Source organism: Peromyscus leucopus, chromosome 5 (assembly GCF_004664715.2).
Source record: "Peromyscus leucopus breed LL Stock chromosome 5, UCI_PerLeu_2.1, whole genome shotgun sequence".
NCBI lineage: Eukaryota > Metazoa > Chordata > Mammalia > Rodentia > Cricetidae > Peromyscus > Peromyscus leucopus.
The window spans coordinates 119,184,304-119,201,812 of NC_051067.1; the positions used below are offsets into that span (position 1 = coordinate 119,184,304).

General features: G+C 43.0%; 1 protein-coding gene and 1 pseudogene across 1 annotated transcript in view; one reads left to right on the forward strand and one right to left on the reverse strand.

Moving 5' to 3' along the window:
* Window positions 1-17,509, reverse strand: part of Cdyl2 (chromodomain Y like 2) — a 198,720-nt gene that overhangs the window by 123,586 nt on the left and 57,625 nt on the right. The window lies entirely within an intron of this gene.
* Window positions 1,538-1,644, forward strand: LOC114697477 (annotated as a pseudogene).

Genomic DNA, 17,509 nt, shown 5'->3' on the forward strand with positions numbered 1-17,509 from the left:
AACTTCAGAAGTCCTCCTGGACTGCAACATTATTGAGGCCCTCCATGCAAAGGCTTCCACAGTGATCTCCCTGGGCCCTAAACTTCCTCCTCTGCTTCTCATACCAGTCCACTAAGGTGTTTTTGCCTCCAGCCACCACAAAACTGACATTGGCCATCTAGCTCAAATGATTGATTCTTCCAGCCCTGCCATCTGCTCATCTCTGTCCACCATCCCGGGCAAGAACTCTTCAGAAGAACAAGAAATAAAAGCTAAGTATGATAGCACAAACAAGTGATCCAAACATATAGAGTCCTAGACACTCCAGGACAAGACCAGATCACACACAAAGATGGCCGCTCCACCACCACCACCACCCCCCCCCCCCCCCCCCCCACCCCCGTCTACCACAGAGTCTGCAGTAGACCTTTCTAAGACTCACCTGTATCCACCATCCAGGACAAGAATTCTTCAGAAGAATAGGAAGTAAACACTGGGTGTGTGGCACACACATGTAATCCCAGCATGTGTGAAAGCTGAACCAGGATTACAAGCTTAAAACCAGCAGGGGCTACACAGTGAATTCCAATACAACCTGGGCTATACAGTCAAATCCCAACTCAAAAAAAGAATGCATTGGTTAACTTTCTTGTTATCATCACAAAATCAACTTAAGGAAGGAAGGATTTTGTTGTTTGTTTTTTTTTTCTACTTTGGCTCACAGTTTTGGGGGTGATGCATGTTGGCAAGCACCTCCACAGTGGGAAAAGCACAGCTGGGACTTCTCATATCCTCATATCTTGGTGTAACAGGAAGCAGAGAACAGACAGGAAGTGGGATGAGACTATAAAACTCTAAGGCCAGCTTCCAGGGACCTACTAAAGGTTTCCATCTAAAACAGGTGGAGCTTCATCAGAAGAAGTAGGTCACTGGGAGCTACCAGGCCAGACAGCCTCTCCATGCCAAGTGGGAAAAGGAGAGCCTTGGAATCATGGTGACCAGGGCCTGTACTTCCCAGGTCGTGGGTCAATGGACAATCCACACACCACATCTGCCCATCCTGCCTGAGTGACCTGCCCCTTACTTCATGGGGAATGACCTTGAGACTGCAACACAAGACAGCACTGCTGGTCCTGGTCCCAGGTGTGCATGTGTACAGTCTTCCATCTTACGAGCATCCATTTGTCAGCTCCTGAGTCCAACCGCAAAAGGCAGTACACCCCCAAACCCCCACCTCAATACACTTATCACTCACAGCACTTCAAAGGCCCTTCTCCAAGACCGTCTCATCTGTCTATTCTCACTTCTAGACAAAACATGACAGAGTCATCACCCAGAGAGTAGTGACATAAATAACCACTCACACGAGTGTGGTTTGAAACCTCATTCAAAGCAGCATTCTGTTCCAGAATTGTGGGGGGGGGATACAGGTGTGGGTGTAGGTGGGTGTGCAGGTGCACACGCACATGTGCAGAGGCCAAAGGTCAGCCTCAGGTGCTGTCCCTCAGGAGCCATCCACTCTGGGATATTTAAGGTTTATTTATTTTAGGTATGTGTTATTGCTTCTCGGCCTTTTGGCTAAGATCAAGTGTAGTATTTTAGGTATGTGTATAAGTATTTTGTCTGTATGCATGTATGTATACTAAGTATATGCCTGGAGCTCTCAGAGGCCAGAAAAGGGCATTGGATCCCCTGGAACTGGAATTACAGATGGTTGTGAGCTACTATGTGGGTGCTGGGAATGGGACCCAGATCTCGTGAGTACTCTTAACTGCTGAGTCAACTCTCCTGCTTTTCCACCTTGTTTTTGAAACAGTGTCTCTCACTGGGCCTGGGGCTTGCTGATTAAGCTAAGCTGTCAGGCCAGCAAGCCTCAGGAATCCTCCTGTCTCCACCTCACCAACACAAAGATTACAAGTACAAGCCACTACATCAGGCTTTTTTCATACAACTCATGTTCTCCTGGTCGCAGGGCAAGCATTTCATCAATTGTGCTTTCTCCCTGATCCTCTACAACTTATTGCTGCTAAGTTTTAAAAAGATTTGTTTTTAATTATGTGTATATATGAATGGTTGTGTGCACATGCGAACAGGTGCCTGCAGAGGCCAGAGGCATTGAGCTATGGAAAATACCTGATGTGGGTGCCAGGAATCAAAGTCGGGCCCTCTGGATGAGCATCACTACCTCTTAACCACTGGGAAATCTCTTCAACCTCCTCAAATCACTCATGTTCACTCTGCTAATCTCCAACTCTCCATGAAGTGAGGAGGAGGCCAGAAGCAAGCAAGCTCATCTATACAGCACGTGACATGGAAGGCAAAAGGGCCTTGTGACTGAACACTGGAACCCTGGATTCAGACATCATGGGATAAGAAATCAACTTTGAGTGAGAAAAGAAAATGAGACCTGAACTGTGCTACAGTCTTGGCAGCTTAAAAACATGAGACTAGGTGGCAACAGCCAGTCACAAATGACCACATGCAGTACAAGACCAACACTCCACACACATGCATATGCTTCTCTGTGTGCATGCACATGCAGCACTCACTCTTACACACATAGAGAGAAGAGAAAGAGAGAGAGGGGGGGGAGGGAGGGAGAAAGAGAAATCTTCGATAAATTATTCAACTTCTCCAAAACTGTTTCCTTGTATATAAAATGAAAAGGCCAGAAGAGAAAAATCTAAGAAAAAAAAATACATATATCAGTGGCTGTCTAGAGCTTGGGGACCAGGTGGGGCAATGCAGGAAGAGGCTGGTGACTGCTGAAGAGTTCAGAGGGCTCTTTTTGATGGAGGAAAATGTCCTGAAATTGACCGTGGCTACGGCTGCACATATTTAAGCCTAAGTTTTTTTTTAAAGTGATTGGTCAGTAAATGGACTCAGTGGAGAACTAGGTGCTGAGTTCAACCCCCAGGACACACACAGTAGGAGGAGATAACAGATTCTCATGCACTGTGATCAGGCGTCCACATTGGCTTATGTCCCACTGCCCAGAACACATAAATAAATACAAAACAAATAAATGCTTTAAAAAAGAAAAACGATGTTGACTTGTATACTTTAAATGCATGATTGTAAGTTTATGAATAATAATAATGTTTATTCAAAAGGCAAATTTGGCAGGCTGGGGAAGTAGCTCTGTTTAAAAAAAAAAGTGGGTTTCATATAAGCATGAGATCCTGAGTTCAATTCCAAGAACATACTTAAAACAAATAAAGCTGAGTTTATTATTTAAAATAACATTATTTTAAATTCTAAAAAAAAAATACTATTTAAAATAAAGCTTGTGGCATTTGCAAGCTCAGCATTGGTAGGCTGCAGAGCCCGCCAGTCCAGAAGAGTAAGTGAGAGATCCTGCTTCAAAAAGCGAGATAGACAGCATCCTGGGAAACAACACCCCACACACACACAAATGTATATATGCTTCCACACTCCCTCACACACATACACACACAAATGTACACACACACACACACACACACACACACACAGCAATCTAGGATAAATTACTCAATTTATTCTAAAGCTGTTTCCTTGTCTATAAAATGAAAATGATTAACAATATAAGGTTTTAAATTATTGTGAAAATCTAGAGGAATAACTCATAAAAATTACCAGATATTATCAGTATCAGTTATAAAAGATTAGCCAAATGTTCACAATAGCCAAAACACAAAATCTACCCCATTTCCTATCAGTGGGTGAATACAGAAACAAAATGTAGTATTGACAATACCAACTTGACACAACCTCGAGTCATTCAAGGGGAAAGACTCAGCTGAGGGATTGCCTTGATCAGACTGGCCTGTGGGCATGTCCAGAGTTGTGTTGATCATTAACTCACACAGGAGGGCCCAGCCTACTGTGGGCAGCACCATTCCCTGGGCAGGTGGTCCTGGGCTATTTAAGAAACCTAAGTAAGCATAAACCCAAGAACAACCCAACAAGTAGTGTTCATTCCTCTGTGGCAGTGGTCCTCAACCTGTGGGTCACAATCTCTTTGGGTGTTGCATATCATATTTTTACCTTACAATTCATAACAGTAGCAAAATGACAGTTATGAAGTAGCAATGAAATAACTTTATGGCTGGGGTCATCATGACATGAGGTCACAGCATTAGGAAGGTTGAGGACCATTTTTCTACGGTTTGTGCTTTAGTTTCTGCTTGAGTTCCTGCCCTGAATTTCCTCAATAGTGGACTGTTACTCAGAAGAGTAGCCAAATAAACCCTTTCCTCCCCAGACGGTCAGAGCATTTTCCTCACAGGAACAGAATGAAATTTGAACATGCATACACTGGAAGATTGCTCAGCCTTCAAAGAAAGGAAACACTTATACTTGCTGTGACATGAATGAACCTTGGGGACAGTATACTGAGGGAAGAAAGCCAGTTTCCAAACCTGGCTTTCCTACCTGATTCTACTGACATGAAGTGTCTGGAATAGTGAACTTCTTAGACAGAGACTAAAACAATAGATTCCAGGGGCTGAAGGAGGAGAATGGGGCATGTGCTTAATACACAGTCTTAACTTTTCATAAAAAGAGCTATGTGGATGGGCCATGGTGAGAACTGCACACCACTGTGAATGCTCTTCATACCTCTAGTTATGCTCTTAAAATGCTTAAGATGACAAATTGCATGTGAACTTTATCACAGTTAAAATAGAGAGACTGGAAGGATCCAGGAGCTGAAGAAAGAAACCAAGTGGAAAGGGGAGGGAAACCTGGAAAATAATTCATAGGAAAAAAGAACAAGAGCCAAAATCCTTGCAGGACAGGTCCATGGATTAGCTTGGCCCCAGCAGGTTCATGGCAGCACCCAGCACATCACTGCCTTCTGGAGTGTGCTGGCCTCACCCACACCCTGCCAGCCACAGCGCCACCCACACCAGCCCTGAAACAAACAGTACTAGCTCAGAACTCAGGGGGTGGGAGCAGAGTGAGTCACTGAGTCACACAGCTCTGTGTGTGACAGAGAACAGGCCCTGCCTCATCCCTGCCCCACACCTGCGACCTCTGTCTACACAGTTACCAAAAATGCAGGTTTTGGCTCACCAGCAAGGCAGCACAGCCAGCCAAGGACCTCATGGAGACAAGGTGACCCTCAGGATCCAAAGACACGATTCCCTTTGTTTGTCAGTTGTCCTGTGAGTGACTTTGTAGAGTGGTGGGTGTAGGAGGTAGGAAAGACATGTGAGGAGGGGGCCCAGGAAGTGCTCAGAAAAACTAGGAAAAAAAAAAATACAAGCTAGGGCCAAGGATGTCACTCGGTTGGTAGAGTGCTCACCCAGAATCTGAGAAACCCCAGATTCCATTCCCAGTACCCCCTAAACCAGACATGAGGGTGCACACCCATAATCCCAGCCGTGGGGAAGTGGAAGTAGGAGGATCAGATGTTCATGGTTTACCCTTGGCTACATAATGAGTTCAAAGTTCAAGGTCAGTCTGGGATATATGAAACACTGTTGAGAGAGAGAGAGAGAGAGAGAGAGAGAGAGAGAGAGAGAGAGAGAGAAAAGAAGAAGAAGAAGAAGAAGAAGAAGAAGAAGAAGAAGAAGAAGAAGAAGAAGAAGAAGAAGAAGAAAGAAAGTGAGGATGAAAGGGAGGGAGGGAGGAAGGAAAGGAGGGAGGGAGGAAAGGAGGGAGGGAGGGAGGGAGGGAGGAAAAAAGGAAGGAAGGAAGGAAGGAAGGAAGGAAGGAAGAAAAAAGGCAAGACAGACTAAACTAGACAGCACCTGAGTTCATAAGGCTAAGTTGCTCAGCAAAGTATTCCTGGATGACATCCTAATTATTTATGGTCCACAGATGGACCCTACCCAGAAGATGTAGCAAAGCCAGGGGGTTGCACAACCCCATCTCATGGCCCATGACCCCACAGAGGTCCTTCCCCATTCCGTATCTTTCCCTTCTACAGGGGTAGATGTGGTGGTATTGTGTATTCTAATAAATTTATCTGGGGTCAGAGAACAGACAGCCACTAGATACAAAGGCTAGAAAATGGTGGCACTCACACCTTTAATCCTAGCATTCCAGAGATAGAAATCCCTCTGGATCTCTGTGAGTTCAAGGCCACATTGGAAATAGCCAAGCATGGTGACACGCCTTTAATCCCAGAAAGCCAGCCTTTAATCCCAGGGAGTGGTGGTAGAAAACAGGAAGATATATAAGGCGTGAGGACCAGAAACTAGCGGCATTTGGCTGGTTAAGTATTTGGCTGGTTAAGCATTTGGCCTGGTTAAGCTTCAGGCTTTGGAGCAGCAATTCAGCTGAAAGCCATTGGGATGAGGACTCAGAAGCCTCCAGTCTGAGGAGACAAGACCAGCTGAGGATCCGGTGAGGTGAGATAGCTGTGGCTTGTCCTGTCTCTCTGATCTACCAGCATGGACCCCAATAACTGGCCTCCGGTTTGATTTTATCAATATGAACTTTTAAAATTCCTGCAACATCTGGCGCCCAACGTTCGTGTTACGAATTCATGAAAAAGCTGTTTGCCTGTGGCCTTGTGAGCCCCAGCTCAGGCCCGAGCTACACTCAGCCGGTGGTGGTGGTGGCACACGCCGGTGGTAGGATTTGCTGAAGGAGACAGAGGCAGTAGGATCCCGAGTTTGAGGCCGGCCTAGGAGGCTTGGGAGAAGCTTTGACCCGAACTGAGCCACAAACAGTGGTGGGACCATGGAAGCAGTGGCTACTGCTCCACGTTGCCAGCTCCTTCTCATCGTGTTGGTGACTACGGTGATGCTGCTACCTGGGACGAAGGGTTTACTGCTGCTTGTTCAGAGAAGAATTGCCAGGACCATCGTGTTACAAGAAAGCATCGGCAAAGGTCAGTTTGGAAAAGTTTGGCAAGACAAATGGTGGGGAGAAATTGTTGTGAAGATTTTCTGTTCTAGGGAAGAATGTTCATGGTTCCGAGAGACAGACATTTATCAGACTGTGATTGCTCCAAATCACAGAGGAGGCAAAAAAAAAAAAAAAAAAAAAAAAAAAAGTCTGCAGGAAACCATGCCCATGCCTAACAGTGACTTTGAAATCTTCAAAAAAAAAAAAATGACAGGATCCTACAACGATGATTTCACATGGACTATGATAAAGCCATTAAGCTGATTAATACCATGGAAAAATCGACTTTGGACTGCAAACTGGTCAGGACAATTTCGAGAGGACTAGCTGAGATGATACAGCCTGACAGACTACTTGAACAAGGACTTAAAACAAGCCCTGAACTTTCCTATTATGCAGAGACTGGACAAATGATACAGGACTTGATGATTAACCCAAAAATTTTCTTTTCAAGATTCCCTAGAGATATCTTCACCCCTGGAAAGCAAAAAGAAAAAGAGAATATAGATATGAGATAGATCATCGAATCTACTCTGAGGAAAAAGATAAAGAAATAATAGGATAAATAGGTAGATCATTGAATCTACACTGAAGAAAAAGGGGAAGATATAAAAATGACAAAAGGTAGACTACTGAATGTATTATGAAAAGAAAAAAGAGAGAATATGGATATGATAAGATAAAAAGGGAGATTATGGAATCTACTTTTAAAAAGGAACTACTTGTTTTAAATAAGATAAGTAATGAAAATTTTTTGGTCTGAGTTTATCAGATGTTACTGGACTGGACATTGTTACTATATATAATGGAGTTTTTATCTGAATCTGTCAAATGTTAATGGACTAGACATCATTAATGTAATTTTTGGCTGTATATATTGTATATACTTATTGGATAGTTTTTTCTTGTATTAGTTATAAGCTTTTTTTTAATTTTAGACAAAAAGAGAGGAGATGTGGTGGTATTGTGTATTCTAATAAATTTATCTGGGGTCAGAGAACAGACAGCCACTAGATACAAAGGCTAGAAAATGGTGGCACTCACACCTTTAATCCTAGCATTCCAGAGATAGAAATCCCTCTGGATCTCTGTGAGTTCAAGGCCACATTGGAAATAGCCAAGCATGGTGACACGCCTTTAATCCCAGAAAGCCAGCCTTTAATCCCAGGGAGTGGTGGTAGAAAACAGGAAGATATATAAGGCGTGAGGACCAGAAACTAGCGGCATTTGGCTGGTTAAGTATTTGGCTGGTTAAGCATTTGGCCTGGTTAAGCTTCAGGCTTTGGAGCAGCAATTCAGCTGAAAGCCATTGGGATGAGGACTCAGAAGCCTCCAGTCTGAGGAGACAAGACCAGCTGAGGATCCGGTGAGGTGAGATAGCTGTGGCTTGTCCTGTCTCTCTGATCTACCAGCATGGACCCCAATAACTGGCCTCCGGTTTGATTTTATCAATATGAACTTTTAAAATTCCTGCAACAGGTAGAGAGTAAGGAGCAGACACAGCAACAGCCAACCAGACAGAGAGAGGCAACGGGGAAGCATTTGAAAGTGTCATACATAAGGACAAGGTCCACTTCCCCACATGGTCCTACAGTGCATGAAGTTCCATCATAATAACTGCAGGGCATCAATTTTAATACTGTCTTCGAACTTCTAAGCAATGCAATAGATTTTAAAAAATAGGAATAACAACAAATGTCTATGAAAGAATCAAAAAGGTAGGATTTACCTATACAATCATATGTCTTCATAGCCCAGGAGAATAAAGTGAAAGGACAGAAATTAAAAAAGCAACTTCAGAAATCTGTCTGGTTACCAAATAAAGATCTAATCAACACCCAGCAACAACTGGTTAGAAATATAGTAGGAAAAACTATCCTATTTAGAGAAGCAGCAAAAATATAAAATGCCTGGAAATAAAATTTAACAACAAAAACAAAAAAAAAAGGTGCAGGATCCAATGAAGAAATCTGATCAAAAACAGCGACACAAGTTTTTAAAAAGCATTTATGCTAAATGGAGACACTACTATATTTGTGGGTAGGAAGTTCATTACTGTAAACACGTTAATTTTCTCAAATTCAACTTCAAACTTCAAGCAATTTTAATCAAAATCCCATCTGGAATTTTTTAAACTTGACAAATATATTTTAAGTAAATAAGAAGCAGAAATAGCCCAGAAAATTTTTAAACAACAAAAAAAACTTCAATTTAGTACTTATAGTAATATTTATTTCAACAGAGAGCTGCCATAAAGTAGCTTTACCATAAGCACAGGTAGAAACTGGAGTCACATACAAAGCATAAGGACATCCCTAGGGATACATCGTTATTCTATGCAGTAGGCATATGTATATATAATAGATTTTTACATATGATAAGATAGCATTTTTAGATTCTATATTCAATAAAGCATGTGGACAATTAGTTAAATAAAAGAAATTATGGGACTCTGATCTGGTATCATCTACAAATATGAGCCCAGTTTAACCCAAGAATTAAAAGTAAAGATAAATAAATGCACATACCAAATACACTACACAACAGAAAATGATGTTTTTTAGACTTACAGAAAAGTTCAAAAGTTTTTATGAAATCCAATTTCAAATCTCTAGATATCAAAAGTATCATAAACTAGATTTAGAAAAAAATGAGAAAAATTCTTGCAACCTAAATAATATATAAAGTAATTTTAAATATTTAAATGAATTTATACTTCAATTAGAACAGAGAAAGACACTAAGAGAAACGTTTGGGGGTATTAAGCATAGGAAGAAAAAAACAAAACATGAAATGACCAATAAACAAACAAAAGCCATTTCAGTTCCCTGGTATTAAAAGTATGGAAAACTAAAACAATGAATCAGCACTACTCCCCAAATCTGATAGAATTAAGATAAGTGGGGGGCAGTGACAGGTGCTTGGCCTTCTATCTATGCTAAGAAGATAGCAACTCCTGGCTCATTTACAACATTTATGAAGGACACTTTGGCAAAGCCCAGGACAAAACCTTTGAAGTGGTGGCATCTTTTGGTCGGTAATTGCACTTCCAGAAGACAGCTTATACATAAATGCTCCAAACCACCACATTATGCATACTCACAACTGGCCCAGTTCTGTGCCTCAAATGGATTATCACTCAGCTCTTTAAAACAGATTCTGATATCTTGATTTTTTGCAGATAAGGAAAGTGAGGTGTGGAGAGGTCAAGAAAATCATCCAAAGTCACACATTTATTTATGGGATAGAGACAGTATCTAAACACAAGAAGTATGTCTGTCAAGTTAGACTCTTAAATTTCAAGATGCCACTAAGGAAGTACCAATCCCACATGATAAAGTTAATAGAGGACAAGTAGATGATTGGATGGATGAGAGTGCAGATGGACAGATATATGGATGCATGAATGGATAGACAGATAATCTGGATAGATGGATATATGGGTGGATAGATAGGTGAGTAAGCAGGTGGACAGATGGATGATTATTAGATGGATGGATGCCTGGATGATGGGAGAATTAGTAGGTGGATGGATGAACAAATGGATGAGTGAAAGGATGGATGGACATATGGATGGATGGATGGATGGATGGATGGATGGATGGATGGATGATGGGTGGGTGAGTGAGTGGGTGGGTGGGTGGGTAGGTGGATGGGTGGGTGGGTGGATGGATGGGTGAGTGGGCAAATGATTGAACACATAGATGAATAGATGGATGGATGAGTAACTGGATTGAAATATAGATGGGTGAGTGAATGGATGGGTGGATGAATGACCCAAATTATAAGCATTCATTTGAATTATGCCTCTATTTTGGTTTCCACACACATATTCTAGATATTAACTTTATAGTGGGCCACGTTCTAGGCATTATTTTAAGTCCTCACAGAAATAGGAAGGAAACAAGCTGCAAAGCCCAATTCACCTCCCAGAAGCAGGACCGTAAGTGGGAAGCAGAGGCACTGTGAGTTCATTCCTTGAACCAGGAATGAACTGGTCCTTCTCAGGTCCTTAAAACGTTCTTTGCTTCATAAAATAGAACCCAGAAGAAGTCACAAAGTATGTCCTGCATTAAAAAACCACATATCAAAAGGCTGCCAACTGTAGAAATGAGGCACTCACTGAAATAGAAGGTTGTACCCCTCTGTGGACTGGAGGGTTCATGCATGGAGCATTCAGAATGAGTCAGGAAATGTGTTCCCTAAACTTCCCTTAGCCCAGGTCTCATACATTCCCCAAACCCCAAAACTGTCTGACATTGTGAGCTCTATGTTATCTGACATCATGTTAAACCAAGTAAAATCATTTTCTATAATACATGAGTTTGAAGTAGTTATTTTTGAGACAGAATCTCATCGTGTATCCCAGGATGGTCTTAAAACTATAATCCTCCCAAGTGCTAGGATTATAGGCATACACCATCATGCTGTTTTTAACTTTGAAAGTCTGATTAAGAGTGAAGGCCACATCCTGGTGACCAGAAGACACAGTGCTTCTGAGCACAGGCTCCGTGCCTGGTCAGAGGTTAAGTGATTGCAGTTAGCAGTTGCCGTGGCAATGAGATACTATCCTCTCTGCCTCTGCTGAAACTCCAAAGGGAAAACTGAGCAGTCCAGTTGAGTGTCCCAACATCCCCTGACTCATTCACACATTTTACACTTTCAAACCCTGGGAGTTAGGCATCATTTGACCCATTTGTAAAGTGTGATGGCTAATCTTAGTTGTCAACTTGCCTGGGTCTGGAGTCAACTAAGAGATAAGCTGTCAGGCACACCTTTGAGGCATTCTCTTGATCAGGTTATTTGAAGTTTGAAAACCCACCCTAAACTTGAGCAGCACCTGCTGGGCAGACAGGGCAGGAACAGGGATGGGATGGAATCTGTGTTTCTTCCTCTCTTTCTGGCCTTTACTTTTCCACCTCGGCTGGGATCTACAAAGTTGTTGATTACTCTTTCTCCCGATCATATTCTGAGTCCTTGACCACACTCACTAACATGAACTCTTCCTTCAAAAATCCTACTTCCAAATTCTGACCTCAGAAGGCACACACCATTATCAGGTATATTACATCTGTGGGTCAACACAGCAAAGGACTGGCTAGCTGGCTCTACAAGTTCTGGCAGGCTGTCTTCCCCATTACCGGGTTGACAAGATACCAAGGGAATAATAGCTTTATCTTTGTGACAGCAGCATGCTTCTTCCTGCTTGGGAGAGGGACTGGGCTGCCCCACCCTGCTCAGCCCTCTTGCTGTGAACCACAATCCCAGTAGCCTGAATTAATGACACTGGCCACCACACCACCCAATCAGAAGCCCTTCGCAAAGAGGCACCCAATTGTCTCTCTTGTACCACAAACGTACAAAGCCCTTGACTTCGGGGAAGAAACTGATGCAAGATTAAAAACCCCTGTATCAAAACGCAAATTCCCAGCTAACAAGCATCCTCACAGTGTGGCACTGTGTGGCTACCCCCAGGAGGCACCCACCGATAGATCACACCCTGTCTGTCAAGCAGAGTAACCCACATGAAATGCCCACGGCACCCTTTCGGGGATTCCCATGTGGGAATGTGTAGCATGTGGGGATCCGGGAGGTTTTAGGCAACGCTCTCTCCATGGTCCCTCTGCAATACCAGACAGGGCTTCTATGTTGAGAAAGAACCTGGAAACCCCATGCCCACTTCCTTTGGCAACCAGTGACCCAAGGACTAGAAGTCAAATGAAACCCAACACAAAATGGGGGGACAGAACCCCAGTCTGCCTGCTAGCCAGCTGTGTGGCTTAGGGAAAGCTACCTCACCTTTCTACGCTTGAGTTCCTAATTTATAAAGGAAGGATGCGAACAGAAGCCCCTTCATAGATTTGACATAAGAGTTAGATGAGATAAGAGCTATAAAATGCCCCAAATGGTGTCTGGATAGAGTTACTCAGCAAATGTCAGCTGTCACTGTTACTACAACCACCTCTATCTAGAATTCAGGATAACGGAGATAGGACCACAAACAACCTAAAAGCTTGGCCTCAGATTTAGCTTTCCAGAACAAAACACATGGCTGAAGCAGCCATCGCCCTGTGAGCAGAAACTGAATCAATCTTACCCTTGATCAGAATTTCACACCAGAGTAACTGCACACTGTCCCTCTGACCCAGAAGAGAGGGATGGGCAGGGAGTCTCAGTAGGACCCCACTTGCCTGTGTAAAACAAGTTCCATGCAACTACCACCTGCTGATGCATACCTAGTGTTAAAGGATGGGCAAGCCTGCTGTAAGCAGTTGAAGAATGCAGAACGCATAAGCCTCACAAGACTAGATCTGTTTCCAAGACTTTCCATCTTCCCTTAGCTCCCTGGTGAAACAACTTACCGACAGCTGCAAGCCCACAGTGCCCAATGCACGATGTAACAAAAACAGTACTGATTCTCATTGTTACCTGCCAATGATGAAGCCTGGAATCCAACTTGTATCAGTCAGGTTCTCTAAAAGAACAGAACTTATTGAATGAATAGAAGGAAGGATGGATAGATAGATAGATAGATAGATAGATAGATAGATAGATAGATAGATAGATAGACAAATGACTTATTAGAATGACTTTCAGCTAGTCTGACCATGGCTGTCTACCAACAGGTCAAAGAATCCAGTAGTCATTCAGTCCAGAAGGCTAGATATCTCAGCTAGTCTTCAGTATACGTTGGAATCCCAAAGAAGTAGGCTCTAGTGCCTGAAGGAATGGCTTGAAAGCAAAAGCTAGAGCAAGCAGGCAAAAACAGCAAGCTTCCTTCTCCCATGTCCTTTATATAGGCTGCCAGTGGAAGGTGTGGTCCAGATTAAAGGTGTATATTCCCACCTCAAAGATCTGGATTAGAAATAGGTCTTCCCACTTCAAATTATTTAATTAAGAGAAAACAACTCTTACAGGTGTGCCAGTCATTTGGGTTTCAGTGAATTCTAGATGTAGTTGACAGTCAAGAAGAGTCATCACACCATTGTACCATCTGAGTAGAAGCATGAGCCAGGAGCACAATAAACAGACACAGAATTATTCAACCCTATTGCCCTGGGGAGAAATCACTTTTGAATAATCCCAAGCACTTGGGCTTGACAGAGATTGGCCTTGTGGGATGAACACAGCTTCTTTCACCATGGTCTCTCGATGTGGCACCAGGGCCACGAGTGGCTCTTGGTCTCCTTCACAGCTAGACTATAAGCATGGAGTCTACGTAGTTTTCACCCCATACTCTCAGGAGCTCTAGAATTCTCCAACTGTTCTAAGCACCAAAGATGATCAAAATGAACCCCAAGAATGTAAGGCAGGAAGCTAACCAAGACAGAACAACATATGGCCAGGCAGTCCAGGCAGGAGACACCTCCAGACACACAAGGGAAGAAGTACACCACATGGGGCAGTATCAACAAGTATCCTGGCAGGACATTTTGCCTCCAATACAATCTGCAACTGTGGGCAACTTCCTGTCCCATGCATGCTATCAATTTTCATATAGCATTGTCTTAGGGTTTCTATTGCTATGAAGAGACATCGTGACCATGGCAACTCTTATAAAGGAAAACATTTAATTGGGGCTGGCTTACAAGTTGAGAGGTTTAATCCATTATCATCAGGATGGGACACAGCAACACACAGGCAGACATGGTGCTAGAGAAACAGCCAAGAGTTATACATCTGGATCCACAGGCAGCAGGAAGAGAGAGAACCACCAGGCCAGGCTTAGGCATTTGAAACCTCAAAGCCCATCCCCAGTAACACACTTCCTCTAATAAGACCACACCTACTCCCACAAGGTCACACCTCCTAATGCCACTCCATAGCATTCAAATATGAGCATATGGGAGCCATTCTTATTTAAACCATCCTAAGCACAGAAGAATTTCTCTGTGCCCAAAAGCAAAGTAGTCAAAAAAAGGTCAAGAAAATTAGGGGGAGTTCCACGATCCTCCTTATCTGCATCCTATCCCTGACCCCCAGACCCCTTGTTAGAGGGATGTGGGTTCAGATCTAGGCTTCACAGCTCAGTTTTGCAGCCTCGGATATAGAATTAACTCTCTCTGTGTCTCACAGAAGAGAATAACAACACCTGGACTTCATGAAGTCTGGGAAAGGATTTTAAAACATGCCTCATGAAAAGACTAGGCACTCGGCTGGAGCCTACTAAGCACTCACTGGGTGCTTGTAGCCATTGTTACTGGCAGCATCAGAAGTTGCATTGGCTATGGTGTTTGGTCATTTGTCTTCTAGAATATTCCTTCCAGCATCAGGATTGGTTCCTGCTCTCCTCCCAATATCTGAGGTCAGAGAAGTGCACACTACAGCAAGGAGTTAGAGCACTAAGTACTATTGCCACAGACTCTTCCAGAATGTATAATCAGGAGGCTTCATCTCTCAGACATGAAGCCTTACATACTCCTACTAGGTCATGTCCCCTCCTGAACACACACCTGGGTATCCAGCCTCCCTGGCTCCCTGCTACTGGAACCTTCCTACTCTGGCCCATCTGGAAGCCCTAATTTACACCTGGAGGCTTTGATCAGCCAAGGGAACCACAAGCCTTTCCTGGGCCTTTAGGCAAGATGCCCAAACCCAAACACTATGTTTACTCACCTCTACTGCAGCAGGAGCCCTTTGAAAGGAGGTCCCAGGGAGCCAAAGGACCCCTGCCCTCAGCACAGCATGCAGAAGGTAGCACACAGAGAAGTCAAGTTCAACCACCAGGAGCCCCTTCATGCTAGCTGGATATTCCAGCATGCTGATCAGGTATAAAGGAAAGTCAGTAGGACATAGTACCAGAGGTTCTACCATTTAACACACAGGTAGATACACCGAGCTGGGTGCATGTAACTTCCAAAGCCTTGGTTTATGCAAATCACACATAGCGTTATAAAGTACAAAGAGAGGGGTCTGTGAAGAACATAACATTAGAAAAATCACTCAGTACATATTATCAGCACTCCTACCTGTCCCAATCTTCATCTCCAATTTTTTTTTCCTTTGCAATGTTGGGCCTTGAACATAAAGCTCAGGAACTTGAACAGGCTAGCACTCTACCATTGAGCTAGAATGCCAACTCCATATCAGCTTTTGATCTTTGACCTTGAAATGACCCTGGAGCCTAGTCCCCTAACTTTCAACTCTGTGATAAAAGTATCTAACTAAGAGATTGACGGAGGGCTCCAAGTTAGCTCACCTTGTTATAAACACATCCATCAAAGAGGGGGATGCCATGCAAGGGGCTAATTGTATATTCTCTCTGTGTGCAGTACAATATTGCTGTAAAGAACACTTAAAATAGACGAATACAGTCCAAGTCCAGCACTGACACTTAAGATGTAAAGTAGATGTAAATCCTTATGCAGAGCATGGCTCTCACTGTGCCTAAGTGACACACAGACAACACAACTGTGGAAATCGTTCAGAGTAGGAACTAACGATGGGTGGTTCTGTGTTTGTTATCACTTCTACTTTCATTCTCAATCTTTTCTCTAGAAATCCTACCTTATGAATAAAAAATAAGCAAACTCTACTGAATGCCAAGTGGTATTTTAGCTAGGACAGGTGATGATTTTTAAAACTGTTAACACATATATAAATAATTAGAAATGAGGGAAAGGGCTGGCAATTTGTCTGTACCAGTCAACTTTGTACAATAATGAACACAAAACACAGCCTTTAAAATGGCACTGGAATATTTACATAACTGTGCGAAGCCCTCCTCCATGAAAAAAGAGTAAATACCCAACCCCAGAAACCACCCAGCTACTTTCCGTGTGTAAAGCAATTAAAGAAAGTAACTAATTTATCGACTCTACTCCTCATTTCTGTAACCCAAGCAACTTCAATAAAGAAAGATTACTTTTGACTCATGGTGGAAGGGACTACAGTCTATCCTGGCTGGCAAGGAATGGCAGCGAGTGGCTTACTCACATCTGGATGGATTAGGAAGAACAGGTGGGGGTTGGGGGGGGGCATTGGTGTTTATTGTGTTTTCTTCTTTTGCCCTTTTTATGAAGTCTGGGCCACCAGCCCATGGGGTGGTGATGCTCATGTTCAGGCTGAGTTTTCCTTCATCAGGAAACACCCTCACAGGCACACTGAGAGATATGCTTCCCAGGTAATTCTGAATCCAGTCTAACGGGATGAAAAGTGTGTAACAGCAGATCATAGCACCCTTGGTTAAAAAAAAAAAAAATCACAGGTGGCCAGAATGAAAGGGGTACAAGGAACGTGATTTTTAAAAAACATAACCTAATATGGAGCCCCAGAAGAAGAAGAAAGAAAGAACAATGAAGAAGCATTATATGAAGTGATAATTAGCAAGGACTTCTAAAAAATAGACTATGAAGTCACAAAGATCTCCAGCAGATTAAATAAAAGTGAATTCTCAAAAGTAGCCAGATTAGGGGGAGAGAGGAAGTTGCATTGTCTTCCAAGGGAGAGTGGAGTAGCAATGAGGTAACAGCTCAGATCCCAGGAAAGACAGCAGAATTCCTTAAAGAAAATAAAAGGCACTAAGGGGTCCTTATGGAAATATTCTGAAATGGACTACAATAAAGATAGTTTGAGGTGCACAGTACAAGGACAGGCAATGACCAGGGGTGTACTGGTCAGTGTTTAACTGAAGAGAACAACCCTTGATGTTTAAATGGATCTGATGATCTCTGTGTATAAATACCCT